This window comes from Ornithodoros turicata, chromosome 10 (assembly GCF_037126465.1).
Source record: "Ornithodoros turicata isolate Travis chromosome 10, ASM3712646v1, whole genome shotgun sequence".
In the NCBI taxonomy this organism is placed as follows: domain Eukaryota; kingdom Metazoa; phylum Arthropoda; class Arachnida; order Ixodida; family Argasidae; genus Ornithodoros; species Ornithodoros turicata.
The window spans coordinates 7,806,958-7,826,158 of NC_088210.1; the positions used below are offsets into that span (position 1 = coordinate 7,806,958).

General features: G+C 45.2%; 1 protein-coding gene and 1 non-coding gene across 7 annotated transcripts in view; both read left to right on the plus strand.

Annotated features, from left to right (window-relative positions):
- Positions 1-19,201, plus strand: part of LOC135371085 (caspase-3-like) — a 174,297-nt gene that overhangs the window by 67,468 nt on the left and 87,628 nt on the right. The gene's annotated exons all lie outside the window — the stretch shown is intronic.
- On the plus strand, positions 8,011-8,083 carry Trnat-ggu (transfer RNA threonine (anticodon GGU)). The gene has a single exon. It is a non-coding gene; the product is annotated as a tRNA-Thr (tRNA).

The following is a 19,201-nucleotide window of genomic DNA, read 5'->3' on the forward strand; positions in this document are numbered from 1 at the left end:
CGTTTCAGGGAAAGGATGCGAAAACATAGTGACCCCAGCGAGTGATATCGACATCTATTTGCGCTGCACAATAAAATATATCGCCTTTGAACTCTCTTATCTGACCTCTAGAGCGCCCCGTTTGCTGGGCGAAGTAATATAGCCCCTAACCCTTTGAGTGATAAAGCATGCGCTAGATAGAGACATAAAGTCTCCTGGCTTTGAGGAAAAGAGTGAAAACCGTGCATATTTCCTATGTCTTGGATACCTCCATCAAGGTTCGTAATGTTTGTTAGAATGAAAATTGTATATTGGTCGATTTTATGATGGTTCAATGATAGATTATATGTGGTGAAGTGGAATATCTTCTTTGTATTGGTATAGATTTTATTTCCTCTTGTGTTCGTGTCGCTCTTTGTTCTGTTTGTTAGCTAGGAGCGTGCTATGTGGTGAAGTGGAATATCTTCTTTGTATTGGTATAGATTTTATTTCCTCCTGTGTTCGTGTCGTTTTTTGTTCTGTTTGTTGGCTAGGAGCGTGCTATGTGGTGAAGTTTTTAACATGTCTACTTTCTGATGAGTTTGATATTTCTTTTGGTTTTCTGAATGATAGGTTACTCTATTCTTTTGATTAGGAATATTTTCTTTGTAGTGGTATAGATTTTATTTCCTCTTGTGTTCTTGTCGTTCGTGTTCTGCTTGTTGGCTGGGAGTGTGCTATGTGGTGAAGTGGAATATCTTCTTTGTATTGGTATAGATTTTATTCCCTCTTGTGTTCGTGTCGTTCTTTGTCCTGTTTGTTGGCTAGGAGTGTGCTATGTGGTGAAGTGGAATATCTTCTTTGTATTGGTATAGATTTTATTTCATCTTGTGTTCGTGTCGTTCTTTGTTCTGATTGTTGGCTAGGAGCGTGCTATGTGGTGAAGTGGAATATCTTCTTTGTATTGGTAGAGATTTTATTTCCTCTTGTGTTCGTGTCGTTCTTTGTCCTGTTTGTTGGCTAGGAGTGTGCTATGTGGTGAAGTGGAATATCTTCTTTGTATTGGTATAGATTTTATTTCATCTTGTGTTCGTGTCGTTCTTTGTCCTGTTTGTTGGCTAGGAGTGTGCTATGTGGTGAAGTGGAATATCTTCTTTGTATTGGTATAGATTTTATTTCATCTTGTGTTCGTGTCGTTCTTTGTCCTGTTTGTTGGCTAGGAGTGTGCTATGTGGTGAAGTGGAATATCTTCTTTGTATTGGTATAGATTTTATTTCCTCTTGTGTTCGTGTCGTTCTTTGTCCTGTTTGTTGGCTAGGAGTGTGCTATGTGGTGAAGTGGAATATCTTCTTTGTATTGGTATAGATTTTATTTCCTCTTGTGTTCGTGTCGTTCTTTGTCCTGTTTGTTGGCTAGGAGTGTGCTATGTGGTGAAGTGGAATATCTTCTTTGTATTGGTATAGATTTTATTTCATCTTGTGTTCGTGTCGTTCTTTGTCCTGTTTGTTGGCTAGGAGCGTGCTATGTGGTGAAGTGGAATATCTTCTTTGTATTGGTATAGATTTTATTTCCTCTTGTGTTCGTGTCGTTCTTTGTCCTGTTTGTTGGCTAGGAGTGTGCTATGTGGTGAAGTGGAATATCTTCTTTGTATTGGTATAGATTTTATTTCATCTTGTGTTCGTGTCGTTCTTTGTTCTGATTGTTGGCTAGGAGTGTGCTATGTGGTGAAGTGGAATATCTTCTTTGTATTGGTATAGATTTTATTCCCTCTTGTGTTCGTGTCGTTCTTTGTCCTGTTTGTTGGCTAGGAGTGTGCTATGTGGTGAAGTGGAATATCTTCTTTGTATTGGTATAGATTTTATTCCCTCTTGTGTTCGTGTCGTTCTTTGTCCTGTTTGTTGGCTAGGAGTGTGCTATGTGGTGAAGTGGAATATCTTCTTTGTATTGGTATAGATTTTATTTCCTCTTGTGTTCGTGTCGTTCTTTGTCCTGTTTGTTGGCTAGGAGTGTGCTATGTGGTGAAGTGGAATATCTTCTTTGTATTGGTATAGATTTTATTTCCTCTTGTGTTCGTGTCGTTCTTTGTCCTGTTTGTTGGCTAGGAGTGTGCTATGTGGTGAAGTGGAATATCTTCTTTGTATTGGTATAGATTTTATTTCATCTTGTGTTCGTGTCGTTCTTTGTCCTGTTTGTTGGCTAGGAGTGTGCTATGTGGTGAAGTGGAATATCTTCTTTGTATTGGTATAGATTTTATTTCATCTTGTGTTCGTGTCGTTCTTTGTTCTGATTGTTGGCTAGGAGTGTGCTATGTGGTGAAGTGGAATATCTTCTTTGTATTGGTATAGATTTTATTTCATCTTGTGTTCGTGTCGTTCTTTGTCCTGTTTGTTGGCTAGGAGTGTGCTATGTGGTGAAGTGGAATATCTTCTTTGTATTGGTATAGATTTTATTCCCTCTTGTGTTCGTGTCGTTCTTTGTCCTGTTTGTTGGCTAGGAGTGTGCTATGTGGTGAAGTGGAATATCTTCTTTGTATTGGTATAGATTTTATTTCCTCTTGTGTTCGTGTCGTTCTTTGTCCTGTTTGTTGGCTAGGAGTGTGCTATGTGGTGAAGTGGAATATCTTCTTTGTATTGGTATAGATTTTATTTCCTCTTGTGTTCGTGTCGTTCTTTGTCCTGTTTGTTGGCTAGGAGTGTGCTATGTGGTGAAGTGGAATATCTTCTTTGTATTGGTATAGATTTTATTTCCTCTTGTGTTCGTGTCGTTCTTTGTTCTGATTGTTGGCTAGGAGTGTGCTATGTGGTGAAGTGGAATATCTTCTTTGTATTGGTAGAGATTTTATTTCCTCTTGTGTTCGTGTCGTTCTTTGTCCTGTTTGTTGGCTAGGAGTGTGCTATGTGGTGAAGTGGAATATCTTCTTTGTATTGGTATAGATTTTATTTCCTCTTGTGTTCGTGTCGTTCTTTGTCCTGTTTGTTGGCTAGGAGTGTGCTATGTGGTGAAGTGGAATATCTTCTTTGTATTGGTATAGATTTTATTTCATCTTGTGTTCGTGTCGTTCTTTGTTCTGATTGTTGGCTAGGAGCGTGCTATGTGGTGAAGTGGAATATCTTCTTTGTATTGGTATAGATTTTATTTCCTCTTGTGTTCGTGTCGTTCTTTGTCCTGTTTGTTGGCTAGGAGTGTGCTATGTGGTGAAGTGGAATATCTTCTTTGTATTGGTATAGATTTTATTTCATCTTGTGTTCGTGTCGTTCTTTGTTCTGATTGTTGGCTAGGAGCGTGCTATGTGGTGAAGTTCATTTTTAACATGTCTATCTCCTGATGAGTTTGATGTTTTCATTTTCTGAATGATAGATTATTATGTTGTTTGATTAACCAATGTAGTGGTATAGATTTTATTTCCTCTTGTGTTCGTGTCCCATAGTCCTCCAGAGTCTCTGCTGTTCACATTTAACTGTATACAACTATCAGAACTTCCCGCTATTGCACTGATGGTTCTCACGTATAGGAATATTAGACGTTTTATAATACAATTTGTAATTTTGACTGTAATCGTATTGATTAAGAATATTTTAAATGCGCTATCAATTCTGATTCATTGAAAATTTGTGATTACTGTTAATAAAAATATTGTGTTTGATTTGTGATACCTATTCAATGCTAATGTATCATACCTGTAATAAGTATATTCTTTGTTACGTGTATTGTGTTCCTTCTATTTCAGATTTTTGGCTAAGTTTTTCCCATTCACGCAGAGCCATAACATAATTCCTAATGACTTTAATAAATATATTTTCACTTGTACTTTTGTGTATGGCTATCCTTTGCATGTAAACTGCACACCTGTTGTAGCTGGATACATTACGATTCAAGTCGACTCAGGCTGAAAAATGACGAAAGTCGGCGGCCCAGGCTGAAAAGTGACGAAAGTCGGTGGCCCAGACTGAATGGTAAACGCACACGCAGCCCTCCGGCCACGCGACGCCCAAGTAGGAAAATTGTGAAAGAAGTCAGCCCAGGGTGAAGGGTAAGCACGCACGCAGCCCTCCGGTCACGCTCCGCCCACCACAGCAGCCCTCCACCCGAGCACCGCCCACCTGTCACGGGAAGGAAGTCGGCCCAAGTAGGAAAATGGTGAAAGAAGTCAGCGCAGGGTGAATGGTAAAAGCACACGCAGCCCTCCAGTCACGCTCCGCCCACCACATCAGCCCTCCACCCGAGCACCGCCCACCTGTCGCGGGAATGAATTCGGCCCAAGTAGGAAAATGGTGGAAGAAGTCAGCCCAGGGTGAATGGTAAGCGCGCACGCAGCCGTCCGGTCACGCTCCGCCCACCACAGCAGCCCTCCACACAGTAAACTGAAAAACTCCCTTTTGGGTGTATTTGGGGTGTAAATAGGGTGTAAACTTGTATATACTCCTTTTTTACTCCCTTATTACACCTTCTAAGAAAAGGAACACCCTTTGAAGGGTGTTAAATGGGTGTTAGAGCTTTCGAACACCTTCTACACAGCCTGTTTACACCTTTTTGGTGTGAAAAAGGTGTACGAGGTAACAATGATACACATCCGCACTATTGTTTGGGACAAGTTTTTGTTCATAACTTTGAAGCCTTTCTAAAGCCATCACAAACACCTTACTGTTTGTCAATCAAAGTAAGGGAATTAATACACTGAATAAAAACGTATTATAGTAAATGTTATTAGCAGACTGACGATTGATATCACTGCAAATGTCCAAAATACACAAGCGAAAATTCGGCAAAATACTTGGCGAAACATGCACAAAGATATAGCTGCAATGCAGAAATGGACTCCGGTCGGCCTTGCGTGACCACCAGCGCATCCGTAATATGAATAAACCAACAAGCCCCTTCTGTTTTGCTCAGGGATGGGATTTTTAGTTTGTCAAGTGTGTGGTGAATGCCATATTGAGTCCAGCATCCCTGCTGGGTTGCGTGCAGATCACAGGTAATATGCTTAAGGCCCCTGCCTGTCAGCAAACTTCGAAAATTCGCGAAATTCAAAATTTGACACAGGATTTAGCAGAATCGCTCAGTTTTAGGAAATTCCCGCAAGAAAGGGACAAATTTTCATCGGCTTTGCGTCATCCGCCCCCCCCCCCCCCCCCGCCCCAACCATACACAACACAACACAAAACTTTCTGTCGTTCAGAGATGGGCAGAGACGCTTTTGTAACTCCGTTTTGTCGAATTTTGGGGCCCTCTTGCGGAAGGGTATACGCGTCGGAAGATGTTCATCTTTCTGCAGCGTACTCGACTCCACTAGGTGAGCGTGGCAAAATTTACTTCGGCTCTCTAAGCTTGCGGTTCTCGAGTTATCGGTTGCCGTGTTTACACTCCTTCTAATACATGGGACTGACGGCAGTTGTTCCTAAAACAATTTCTGTTGCAGCTACGTGGTCGTGTGTGATATAGTTTTGAAGGGCTCTACATGCTCCTTCCAACCGTTTCAATCCCGTTGGCACGCGACGTTCCGTTCTACAGATATGGGCTTCGGAGTATGAGGCGACGCTTAGTCTGGGTAACGCCGCCCGGAAACGCTTCCCTCTTGGTTGTGCCGTAACTCGCAAACCTTACGTCCAATTTACTCGAAATTTTGGGCGCGCATGCTCTGTTCTCTGCGCTACAACTTTCCAATTCACACCACCAGTCCTTTTGCAACCGGTTATGACTTAATTCTTGAAATTCCCTAGGCTAACCGCTATTCTGCAATTTTTGTCCCTGTTTCTAGGTTCGAACCCTGCGGGGGATCTGAACCGCCTATTAACGAGTTGCTGTACTCTGCAAGCCGAATACGTAGAAACTTGCGGTACCTTTCTATCCATATCCGTTCTCGAGTTATCACAACATGCCAAGGGCTGTTTCTTATATTCACAGGGCTGGTGGCATTTTTCCCGATATCGGTTGTTTATTGGCGTAGGAATGTGATCGAGGACTTATTTTGACGGGGAAAATATCGCCTTTGCGATAGCTCTGGTCCCGTTTTAGCGCGACTTTCTGCTTTCTTGATAAAGCACGAGGAGAGCCGGCCGTTACAGACAGCGTCCTTGGAGTGCGCCTTGTCGCTTTGTCCCGCTCAGGTAATGAGACTTCTGCATCCTTTTGGTGTGGGTGCAACCTTTGCAAAGTTACTGTAAAAGGCATAAAAGAAAACACACGCAAGTGCGGTGCGCAGGAAGAAAAGCTAAAAAAATTGTAATAACGCTGACAAACCTGCTTCTGCATATGGTCTTATGCCTTATTGACCGCTGAGGACAGAAATTAGTCGTTCTCAGTTTAAAGCGATTGAAACCGGCAGAATTACACAACCGATTCACACATTTTTGATCTGCATGACGCCCGCCATATACACTTTTGACTGGTTACGATATCGGACGACTCACACAAAAAGTTCGCTTTCCCACCGCTACGTGGCCACGCAAAGCGCCACCTTTAGTCTGTGCACGAGGCGTATAGGGCTGTTGCAGTGAAGTTTGCACAGCGCCATTTCTGGCCCATACGGCCACAGATCCCAAAAGTAGGTCGTTTCATCAGCGTGTTTTGCATGGTGTTTCAAACGGTATGGTGCCAAGGAAGCTACAAAACCTGTAGGAAATCCACAGAAAAAGCGGTGCTTCTTGAAAAGTGCGAACAACTCGAGACTGTGTACTTGAAAGTGCCGCGTCGTCTGCTAAACGACCGCGTGTTGCACAATTTGGGGCGCTGACGTTACTGCTCGCTCGCGGCACCTGGCCCAGAGAAACTGGTCTATGTGCAGCCCTATGTTGACCGCAGTCACGTGCTATTAAAGAGAAAATAAATTTAGGGAATAACGAATGGAAAAATAACGTACCTGATACATGGGTGTCGCGAATGACGCTGTTTGCCAGGATGTTTGGTCTGCTCCCCTGAGTCACTGTTGTCCCAGAGGACAAATTCAATTCTGAGAAAAATCGCTTATCGCAAATCGACTTATCGAAAATGTTCGCCGTTATAGTTCAAGCTAGGTGAACTACACTGTTAAAAATGAACTTCACCGCATAGCACGCTCTTGGCCAACCATCATGTCGACTGATATCGCTATCTGCCCCGATTATAGTTGAAAACGGGAGGCGTACGCCTTTTTTTGTGACAATTATGCACAGCATAAGTGCCCAGCAATTATGCACAGCATAAGTGTCACAGAAAAGGCGGACGCCTCCCGTTTTCAACGAATCGGGGCAGATAACGATATCAGTCGAGATTATAGTTGGCTAGGAGCGTGCTATGCGGTGAAGTTCATTTTTAAGTGTGTATAGTAACGGGATACCTATATAAATTTAGATACGGCAAACTGTTTTATGGCTAAACACCGGAATCTTGTGTCTCTATCTTTGCATCTTCCATCGGAATCTTTGCATCTATAATCAAACTCAAACTCAACCGGGGAATCGTTGCTCCCTCATGGTTCTGTTCTCCACACGTGTAATGTTCACGACGTTGCCATTGGCACAGAATAGACAGCCATTGGGCAACACAGTACCGATGATTCGGAAGCGTTTTCGGAAGCTGCAGCACTACATTTGCGAACTTCTTGACTATTTGGGTGTTTCGTCAGCTATATCGCATGCCTGTCTCGTTCAAAGAGACGTCCGTAGCTTTTTTTCTTTTAATATGTGGACAGAACCGACAGCTGTGCACATATAGATAAGCCTATATGTGTACGCAGACGAAGTTTCTGGTGGCCATGAAAAGCCAATGAAAGAACTGCTAAAAAAACTGAGCTGGGGAGTGTAACTCATGAGCATGAGAGAACTGATGTTCTGAGGCTGGAACAACATAGAAAGGGCAAATACATACAAAGCCCCAAAATCCTCCTTTCTAGTATCTGTCGTTCCAGCATCAGAACATTAGTTGCCTCGTGTTCAACAGTCGCCGCTTGCGTCGATCCCGTCGTATGAATGTGTGAATGAGTGAGCAAAAATGTAAGAGTGAAAGGAGGTTGAGTGAGAGCGAGGGGTTGATTTGTCCCTTCAGATGACGCACCCTTGGAAGACACTAGGGAGGCGTGTTAGCTTAGCTCAATTGGTAGAGCCCTGGACCGGTAATCCAGAAGATGTGGGTTCAAATCCTACAGCTAGCTAACTTTTTCAGTCACTTTCATCTTTCATAGTGTAACTCATGACAGCAAAACCCGGAGGCCAGGAACGACGCGTGCAGACGCACACAGAGAAAGTCTTCAAGCTCTGCCAATGTGTGTGTCTGTTTTCGTCATCCCTAGGCTCGGGATCTTCCTGTCATGCAACGGCAATCCTCCAAGCGAAGCGTCCAAAGCAAACGCAAAAGAACGAAAAGTACGTCTGATAAAAGTTTTCGTGTTCTGTTTTATTTCATTACAACGGATGTCGATATTCTACTCCAGTAATTAAGCCTCTGTATGCAATAAGGGGATAAGTGAAAAAATCTCAAATCGAGAAAACTGCAAATGAATATTTGGTAAAGTACGAGTAAGTTAGTTTCCTCGAATAACGCAAATGCAAAATGTGTAACATATATGCATGTGTCTGCTCTACATGCATGTCCCATTCGCATCATTTCAGTGTGTGTGTGATTTAGCAGAAATGGAACAAAATCCAGGAGCATGACATATCCCCTTCTTCTATAACACCGCACGCGCAGGGTTTTAGTGCAGGAAAAGCAGTTTTCACGAGACGGACTTTCATGGTGATGGCAGGATGGCCGAAGTTACCTTTGTGCAGTGAAGTAGACCTTTCCTTTTTGCCTGCCTTTTTTTTTTTTTTTTTGTAATAAACATATCCCCCCTCCCCCCTAGGTCGTGACTATCATGCTGCTAAACGAGCACAATCTTGAAAATGGTGTTCTGCATGGCCAGCAACATATTAGCACAGTGCGCACGTTTTTCCGATTACAACGCTCGGTAGCGCTGCTGACACGGTTACGTGGACCATGTTTTTCGAGTGGAAGTCGAAGTTCATTTCCGCATCGTAGCTACGCCATTTGTATGCATGTGTAGAAAGGGGCCTGATCTGGCTGCCTATCCCATGACACACATACATTTCCCGACTCGGACTAACTCCAAAGTTGGTCAGTTGGGTCAAAGGAGGTCCAGATGCCTTCCTTAAACTTTAGCCCAACAGCCCTAATTACCCTCCAACGACACTTCCTCGAATATTGTATCGTTCGGTGTTGAGTTGTGACAGGTGACATGGTGTTGTTGAAATATGGCGTTCAGCCACAAAACAATGCGTACTATCCTCAGGGTGCGGAAGGTTGTTGCGTAGAATACGGCGCCGTATCTGGAATATGGCCCGTTATCGTTGTTATCTAAAGTGCCAAACAGACCGACCGCGTTGTAACGGAACGTTCGCGATATCGAAGCGCACGCTAAACGGCACGACAAATAGGTTGCACAACATTACTGATGTGGTACGAAATCTAGACTTGGTCGTGAGGAAAGTACATGCCAAGTATTTGTTGAAGTGCTTATTTCCATTGGGAGGGGGCAGGGAAAGACGTTCCCACAGGCGAACCCATGTTGGTTGTCGTGAAAGTTATAGAGCTTATACATGGCATTCTCGGTTAAACATAAACAAGCGCCGGCCACAAGTTCCGGTGCCACGAAGACTTCCGGTCCTTCCGCAACTAAAGACGCATGGAAGCAGACCATGCTGAATGATATCTTTCACGTTCCCCGATTTGTCGAAAAGGGAGGCGTACGTCTCTTTGTGACAATTTGAATTGCATAAAGAAGGCGTATATACGGCCCTCTCTCTACACTCAAATCACAAGCAATAAGGGCCGGTTCTCACTTGGCGACGCCCGACGCGGCGTCGTGAGCGGGCGGCGGAAGTAGAGGCGCAATTCCGCCGCCCCGTCAGCGCGCACGATTTTCATGTTCCCACCGCAGTGGCATTCCGTTGTCCAAAGCAGACGAAAAATCAGGAGGAGTGGCCTTTCTGTATCACCTAATTGGTCGCCAGCTGTCGTTCTCGGCAGCTCTCGCCGACGTCGTGAAAGAAGGTCGGCATGGCAGTTTTTTTGGCTCGACGTCTCTCCTCTCCCAACTCCGGAAATGCGCGTCTATGTCCGCCGCCTGCTCATGACACCAGCTCCGGTGGCGCAGCGGTAACGCGTGCGCTTGGAGACTGGGAGGTCCGCGGTTCGAATCCGCGGGCCGGCTGTGCCGTCTGGGGTTTTTCCTGGGTTTCCCTCAGATGTGTAATAGGCGTATGCCGGCACAGTTCCCCTGAAGTCGGCCCATGGACGCAGCTATCCTCCCCCCGAGCGGATTCCGCTCGGTCTTCCACTTCACCCTTTCCTCTCCTCCTCTCCACCACCTTTCCCTTCCCGAGAAACATGCCGCCTAATCAGGCAGGCAGACCTCTCGGGTTCCTCCCAACGACACTCCTCCTCCCTCCTCCTCCTGCTCATGACGTAGGGAGCCTCCATGTGCGTCCCCTTTTCAGGGAAGCGACAACTCTGTCGTCTGCTACGAGCGTCGGCATTTTGACTCCCACATCGCATCAGGCGTCAGCGGCGGGGCGGGGTTGCGTTTTTCTCGATTTTTCGCGACAGGAAGAGGGTAAAAGCGGAATGAAGCATATACTAGCGTAGCAAAACTGTCATATATGCTAGTAGAGCTGGTCATGGGTTGTAAAATATGTTGTTAATGCTTTGTAACGTTTGTCTAATCGTCACTGCGCCAGCACACGCAGTCGTGTCTCGACCAACGATTTACGATAGTAAACATGGGGACGTGTACAGACAACAGAAATATGTTAATTGCAAGCAGATTTAATTACAACGCCTCATTCAAGTTCAACGCCTGCTCCCGTTTTGCGTTGTTTTACCGACATGCTCCTGTCGCAGGTGCACTCTCAATCGCAGTTGCACAAATTTGCCCACGATTACATGATATAGTTCTTCTTTGTGTTGGTTACAAGCCGGAAGATTATTATCCACGTTATTATGAATAAAAGTCGATACAGTCTTGAAAGGTGAGTGCATCTCATAAATGCCCGTTTCGGAGCAGAACTCGCCCTTAATGCCTCTTCACATTGTACGAAGAAATGTGCTACGCTGCCCAAAATATACCGAAGATTCATTGCACCACGTTGTGTTCACGAAGCGCAGTGAGCTTGTTGTGGCTTTCCGGAGATTCTGCACATAATCCGACGTTGCAAGATTGGCATAACCTCGTCGACTACAGTGCACTTTTCAGATTAAACCCGCCGATATGTGACAGGATATGGCACTCGGCACCAGTTACCTCTTCGATAAATATATCCTCCAGGTCGCTGTCTTCATCCCTTTCTCCAACAATACGAGATGAACTGAGCCGTAGCAGAATAGATGCCATAGCAGAATCAAATAAATAGAGAAAAAGACGGAGCACTTTCATGCGTAAAGTCCGATGCAAAAGAACTGTGACCCGAACGTGGTACACGGAGAAAAAAATGGGACGGAACACTGGTAATACCCGAGGTTTGTAATGAGTGCAATAATCTTCTTCCAGACGCAAGCACACATGCAACGAGAGAAACAAATGACTCGTGAAAGCAGTAAAAGAGGCAGCTCTTGTCAATTTCATTGTGAAATCTGGACTAGAAACTCTATACTAGACGGAGCGTGGACATTACTATGATCCTTGATGTGAACGGCGCGCTCGGTCCTGCGTTGTCGCGGTCGAGACGCTCACCCCGGTGAGCTTTAGCGGTGCGCTCGCACATTCTGTGGTGCAATCGTACCGTTTCCTTTCTTTTTTTCTTTTCTGCTTTGGGGTGTACCGTCTTTCTTTTTTGGGGGGGTAGCAGAATTCGCTCGCGCGAATTCAACCTCCCCTTGTTATTTTACCAACCACCACCACCACCAGAGGCAGTTCTGACACGCTTGTTGCACGCTGGATTTAAATCCCGGAGGGATGAGTTGCGATATTTGTTCCCAAAACGTACAATGACGCTAAGATATAGAAGAAATGCAATCACTTGCGTGTACACGTTCCGGATGGCCGCTTGAACGCGCAAATGCACAGCGGGCAATGAGCAGCGCGTAGCAAGTTGGGAGTCAAAATGCACGCTCCGCGCGAGGGCGAGGAGGAAAGGCGGCGTTGGCACGTTTAAAGGGTGTCTCCTCCCTGAAAGGCGGAGAAGCCGCAACAACCCGTGGAGGCTCCTTATCATGACGCCGCGTCGGGCGTCGCTAAGTGAGAATTGGCCCTAACTGCATCAATCGGCGCAGAGCCGGTGTTTGCTGCCAAACCGGATGCCATTTTTGCAACAAACCGGAAGCGGTACAGAAAGGCACGTATATTTTTTTGCAATAAACCTCTACCCGACAAACGTCATCATAACTTTGGTAGACAGACCGAAACCGAAAGAGATCGGACGGGGAGAGCTGGGTTCCACGAATGAACACTTGTTCGCTGACTGAAGGTCGTGTATGGGCACCGTGCACTAGCTGGAGGGCGCTGCGCTGGCTTGATCGACAGCGACACCCGTGGCGACTTCGTGCGTAACGGTCAGGTACTAACGCCGTATCGGCGCCTTCGCGTGCGTAGCTTTGGTGCGTACGGGTGGTTTCGCGAATTTTATATGTCGGCTTTGGGGCTTTGGCCTCATTAACCCGTGAGACTACTTGTGTGGAGGTGGTTTGTAGAAAGGGCATCTGCTCTACAATACGAAACACGTAAAATGTATGCGAGGGGGAAGGTTTTTGCACGTGGAACATTATGTGTCTATGCACAATGTGTGACACAGTGTGCAGCACAGACAAGCGTGTAGTATTTACGTGAAGTTAAGTGAAATCTCGCACTGAAGCATTCACGTGAGTAATACAGTCAACAACAAATTGGAATACATGTTGGGAAGATAGCGAAAGAAAAAACTTTTTCGTTTCTTTGTCATGCATAGCTCGTTAACTTGATGATGCACTGTGGTGGTAAGTTTCTTAGTCAACTTGTTCCCAATCTTGCATCATTCTACACATATCTCACACAGATGTTGCTCGAGGCAGGGGATGCCCTTTTAGCCATTTGTGCCTGCATTTGAGACACGGTCATAATAATAAAAATCAATCAGTCAATTAAGATTGTTTCAGGATATAAATAAGGCCTGTGTTTTGTTTGTTTGAAAACGGATATATAATGATAATAACGTTTTATTAGTGCTAAAGAACGGCCGCGGCGACCTTCGTATAGGGGTACATAACGTCACACACATTGCCGCAAACTGCAACATAGAAGCAGCCAGCAATATCACGCAAAAGAAACCCATGCCACAAACTATGCTAAAAAATAAAACAGAAATCGACAAGAGTTGTTTGAGAAAACTTATTAGACGACCCATACTATAGAGCACACAGCGACACGTTAAGAAGAAACAGGTATTTGCTGTTCGACAAACGCATGATTACTTTTCCTTTTATTTTTATTTTTCTTCTTTTTTTTTTTTTTGACGAACACGAAGGAGCAAACCGAGCACTTGTAAACCGAGATCGCAAGATTTGGCAACGATAATGACATCATAGGGACAGAATGCACCTACATAAAATAATGACGGGTTGCGAAACGCAGCTCGGGGAGTACAAATACTTCCCATAATACTATAATTCCCATAAATATTCCCCTGTGTTCGCATGCACGCTGTATATTGAAGGAAGAGCAGGCTTCCAAAAGCCAGTCTCTGCCGACACGCCGCAAAATCAGGGTATGAGTAAAAGGGATAAATACTGTCTGACACATAGCAGACCTAATTTTAGGCCAAGGTCCACTATATTCATTGGTCATTGTGTTTCGCAATTGTTTCACTTAAGCTACTGTGCTATAAGTCCGCATCGTGACGCTCAACTGGTCACTGACAAGTATACTAAATGCACGAAATTAGTTAGAAACAACATATTTTTTTTTCGTTATAAACAAACATAAAGAAACGGATTGAGCACGAAGTTGGATGGATTGCCGTAAAAGCGCTCTCTCAAATACGTGCGGCGGGACGATACAGCGAGAAGGCCGAAAACTTTACGGCAAGTTGTCTCTCTTTCACACTAACCTGGTCGTCGTGGCAGATTACAACGTAGAATTAGTTTTCATTTTATCTTCTCCTTTGACTTTCCATGCAGGCGCAGCTTCAAATTAATCGCTCTTTTCCAACGGCGAAACTAGCACACTTAAAGCACAGCACTGCTAGACACTGCTGGCTGGTATCAGGGCATTACGCCGCGTTTCCCCTCGAGGGGCCGCTGCCGTCGACAGAAAACTCTAGTGCACGGTGCCCATAGGGCTGAAGGACGTGTCCCTTTTATGGACCATCGTAATCCCCGCAAGACCGTGGCTTTCGGAGGCGACCTTGTTCGCCACTAGCTATGAACGTAGTTCAACTCTTCCAAATTCGTGGCGCTGTCGAACACTATGACGTCATTTGTTTACAAACATGGAGAGGTCTACTGAGCCACTTCTCAACTTGAAAACCAGCCGTTGCCTCCTCTGCAGAGTAGTTATGTTACCATTGCTGCACTGCACCCGTCCTGATAATTTCCTGGCGTGCATTTACTCGCTCTGACGTAACTCAAAATTGATATCATGTGCTTTGAAATTTGCTTTTTACCAAGATTAACAACATGAGGTTGATACGGCCAAGGGCCTCGGTGGCTCAGTCGGTAGCGTGTTCGCCTTCTGATCCCGAGATCGCGGGTTCGAACCCGGCCGAGGACGCCAGCAACTTGGTGGCAGGGTACAAGTTGCTTAGACACGCCGTCTTCCGCGAGGGACGTTAAATACGGGGTGCCGTGTAATGAGCTTTCATTGCACGTTAAAGAACCCTCAGGTGGGCAAAAGCAATCCACAGACCGACCGCTGTGGCGTCGCTCATGATCTCAGTTGTCTCGCGACGTAAACACCCAATTATTATTATTATTATGATACGGCCAAGTTCGAGCTTCGACTAATATGGTTCAAATATGCCATGATACCGTGTCGCGGAATGCGGTCCCGCATTCTATTCCATTTCAATCCGTAGAGATTTCTGATAATTCCATTCCTTTCAACTCCTAAGAATGGAAAGGTGTAGGTCAATTCCCACTCCCGAAATGGCTCTGCAACCCCGTTCAATTCCATTAATTACACCAATAATAATAATAATAATAATAAAATAAACATAGAAGAAGGACCGCTACCTGTACCGACTAGCCCAGCAGTGCTAGAGGAGGTTCGCATTACCCATCACGGGAAAAGCACAAAGACAAGACGCGGTGACATTATAACATCACAACAACATCCATGCGGTAATAATACTGATGGTAGACTTTTTTTTTTATAATTCGGGCACGTGAGCAGTCTTGTTGATCATAGATATCGTGTGCTCCCGTTCACAAACACGAGGAGCTGGAAAGAGGTGCCTGATCACCAAATTCGCTGCGCTGTCATAATATGCGCAGCCGTGGAAGATACTCGTTCTACGTGTGCTGGAGCTGCACGGGGTTCTGTGTCACCGCGGAGAGCTTCCCTGCATTATTGGTTTCGAAATGAAAGAGAAGGGGATGCCAGTTTTGTACAACCGTATAAACCGAACACACATTAACCGTGTGCAGGTGCTGTACGCGTGTGCAAAGGCCACGAGGCAGAAGCCATGCAGTGGGCTGAAATCAACCCCGGGAGCACCAGACCATTCCATGCCTGTTAAATAAGGCTTAATTCCCATTCCCATTCTAGGACAACATCCGCCATTCCATTCGAATCCCATTCCAAACTCTGATAAATGTGAAGTGATTCCGGAACCATTCCAACTCCGGAGTTGCAATTTCGCAACCCTTGGCATCAACCGCAGCACGTACCATATTGATCGTTCGACTGCTGATCTATGCCCAGGCATGTGTGTACTCTTCACCCTGATATCCAGCCGACCCAAGTAGCACAATGTACAGCTCGAAGCAGAGTTGACTTGAACGCGCTTCCGACCTGCGGGACGTATATTAAAAGGGAGTCTGGTCATTAATGGATTAGGCCTATACCAGAAGCTCCACCCACTTTTTCAGCTTTCAAGACCAATAAGGTCTTGAAATATGGGGCGCTATCGAATCAACCTATCCTCACTATTTGTCCCCGTATCCAACATTTACAGCGCCATTTTGGGTGGCAAGTGGATTGGATGGGATTGAAATAGAAACCTCTCGCAATCTGCAAGACTTTTGGTGCGAATTTTATGAACGCCACCTAGGGAGCATAAGGCACATCGGGAATTCTATTCCACTTCCGCCGTTGTGCCCCCGCCGGCAGAACCACACTCTTAAAAATGAACTTCACCGCATAGCACGCTCCTATAGCCAACCATTATCTCGAATGATATCGTTATCTGCCCTGATTTGTTGAAAACGGGGGGCGTACGCCTTTTCTGTGACAATTATGAACAGCATAAGTGTCACAGAAATGGCGTACGCCTCCCGTTTTCAACAAATCAGGGCAGATAGCGATATCATTCAAGATGATGGTTGGCTAGGAGCGTGCTATGCGGTGAAGTTCATTTTTAAGAGTGCACCACTGGGACACGTTCTGTCGCCCCTATGTTTTTTAAAAGAAATCTACATGAATAGTTTGGATATAAAAGGCAAGAATGTTTATATCCATGAAATCCAGCAATTCAATTTAAGATTGTACAGCACAGTGCCGTTTCTGTCATGATTTCGTTGTGATCGCCATCTTCACTAGACCTAGCACCGGCGAGAAAACGTATTACCACGATCACTCAATACCCTTTCTGGTCAGGAAACTCGCGGGACAACTTCATTTCGGCGGACGAGAGGCGCGTGGTGGCGCGGCGATCGTTCGGGGCGAGACTTTCGTGTCCGCCGGTGCCTGCGCGTATATGGCTTGCAGAGTGTTTCTGTGGGTGTTTGGAAGTGTACACTTTTTCTTTCTTTGTGCTTGCGTTTTCAGTGCCGTAAGCAGAGGTTCTTTGTTAAATATCCTTGAAGATTATTGCAATCTTTGCACATTGTTCGTGTGTAAGAATGATCTACACATATAAAGGAGACTTCGCCTGATTCGAGCGTGCAACATTTCGTGATCGCTATGTTCTTCAAGGAAGGGGATCCTTAACTTGACGAGGACTGAGTGAAACTACTTTTTCTTTATCTAAAAAACAGTGATCACTTGGTCTACCGAAATAAACAGAAAACATTCGCTAATAGTCTTATTGGAGACGTACCGCTATGAGCGTGGTTTGTTGAGCTCCTTCAAGTTGATCACTGTGTGACACATGTAAAATAGAACACTAGGAACCGCACAATTTTCGAAGGTATGTCATTCAGCACATCAATACAATAATATGTCTTAGGGTACACCTTGGGGGAAAGATGTAATGCCAAGTCGGCTTAGTAAACGAAGTCCGCTCATACACTGTTAGAACAGAACTTCACCACATAGCACGCTCCTAACCAACCATCATACCGAATGATATCATTCTGTGTCATGATTTGCTCAAAACAGGGGGGAGGCGCCTATTTGGGACAGATTATCTTGTCCCAGATAGGCGCCTCCTCCCTGTTTTGAACAAGTCATGACAAAGAATGATATCATCCGGTATGATGGTTGGTTAGGAGCGTGCTATGTGGTGAAGTTCTGTTCTAACAGTGTACCTATTAGTGGTTGCTGCACCGGAAGCAGGCAAAGGGAGGGGTGATGTTTATCTCTATTCATCTTTTTCTTCTTCTTCTTCTTTCTGCAATGCTTCTCAATGCCTCAAACACTTCTGCAGACCATAAACTACACTCTCCAGAGCGCTTTCATGGCCGCGCGTATAGCGCTAAAACTATTTTTTTTGTATTCCGTGTTAGCGCCGCGAAGCAACGGTGGCTATGAGCGGCGTACAGACGTGGACAGATGGAGAGAGGACAGGACTAAGGAGTGGGGAACAGGGTGGTTAGTATGCGTCCTGGGCCGACTTCAGGGGGAACTATGCCGACATTCGTCTGGATAGTCTCCGGAAAACCCAGGGAAAATCTCAGGCAGCACAGCCGGTGACAGAACTCGAACCCGTGTCACCTCCCAGTCTCGTCGTGGAAATCGATCATCTTAACCACTACGCCACTGGAGCTAAAAATTAAGAAAAATCATAGTTCCTTCTCTTCATCCGGAATTTGAAGAGAAAGGCTAACACAAGAGATTTCCTCTCCTTCCCCCTTGCTTATCTATTCCCAGTTTTTTTCTTCTTTATTTCTTTCTCTCTCTCTCTTTTCTTGTTGTTGTAGCCACATACCACCGTGTTGTTCTCGTAGATGTAGTTTTTGGGCAATCCCAAAATTTCCTTCTGACCTCCCAAATAAAACTCCATTCCATCATTTTAAATGTTTGTTCGGCGAAATGGTCTGGAACTGATCTGACTCATATGCCGAGGCTATCTACGACGCGATGATAGTATAGCCGTTGAGTTTGACATCTGAATCTTTTCAACCAAATTCTATAGTTGGAAAGCGCTATCAGGCCACACTTCAGCAAGAGAAAAATCTATCGCGTTAATTTAATAACCCGGCTTGAATCTTGTTGGAATAGGCAAAGGAAAATATTTTTTCTTCCGTAATTACAGAGTATTCGTCCAAGCTACGTTCAGGAGGCACCAATCATTGTGCATGCTGGTTTCGATATGATCTCTCACAACGAGTTTTCCCATCAACTCTTCCCAAACGTGTGTAAAAATTACTCCCTGCCATATGTTAAACCTTGTCCATGGCACTACACCATATAAAAAAAAAACATATAAGTATATTTCCTCGCCGAAAACGATCGAGCCATACGATTTATAGCATGTGTTTCTCCCCGCTCCCATACCGCCAGAGATCATTTTAGATTATTAAAATACAAGATCTCTATAAGTACCGATTGTTCTCCCAACGGGGGACAGACGGTCCCTTCTTCGTGACTGGGCTGCCTCCTCATCCGTCGAACAATGGCGTCGGGATGTCCCGGTCAGTACCATACTGGGAATTGTGGACCCAACATTCTCGTGTCGCCTACCGACATCTTTACCGCGCGTCATTAAGTCCCTCCTACATCGCTTACGGCTGAATGTTGCCTTTACGCCGGACTGCCGTTACCAGATAGGGTGTGCCAGTAGCCCCTTGTGCCCGGAGTGTGGTGTGCCAGCGACCGCGGACCATGTGATCATCGCATGTGCCATTTATAGGAGGGAACGTCACTTGTTGGCAAACGACTTTGCGCGGATTGATAGCCGACCCCTTGACCTCAGACTCATTT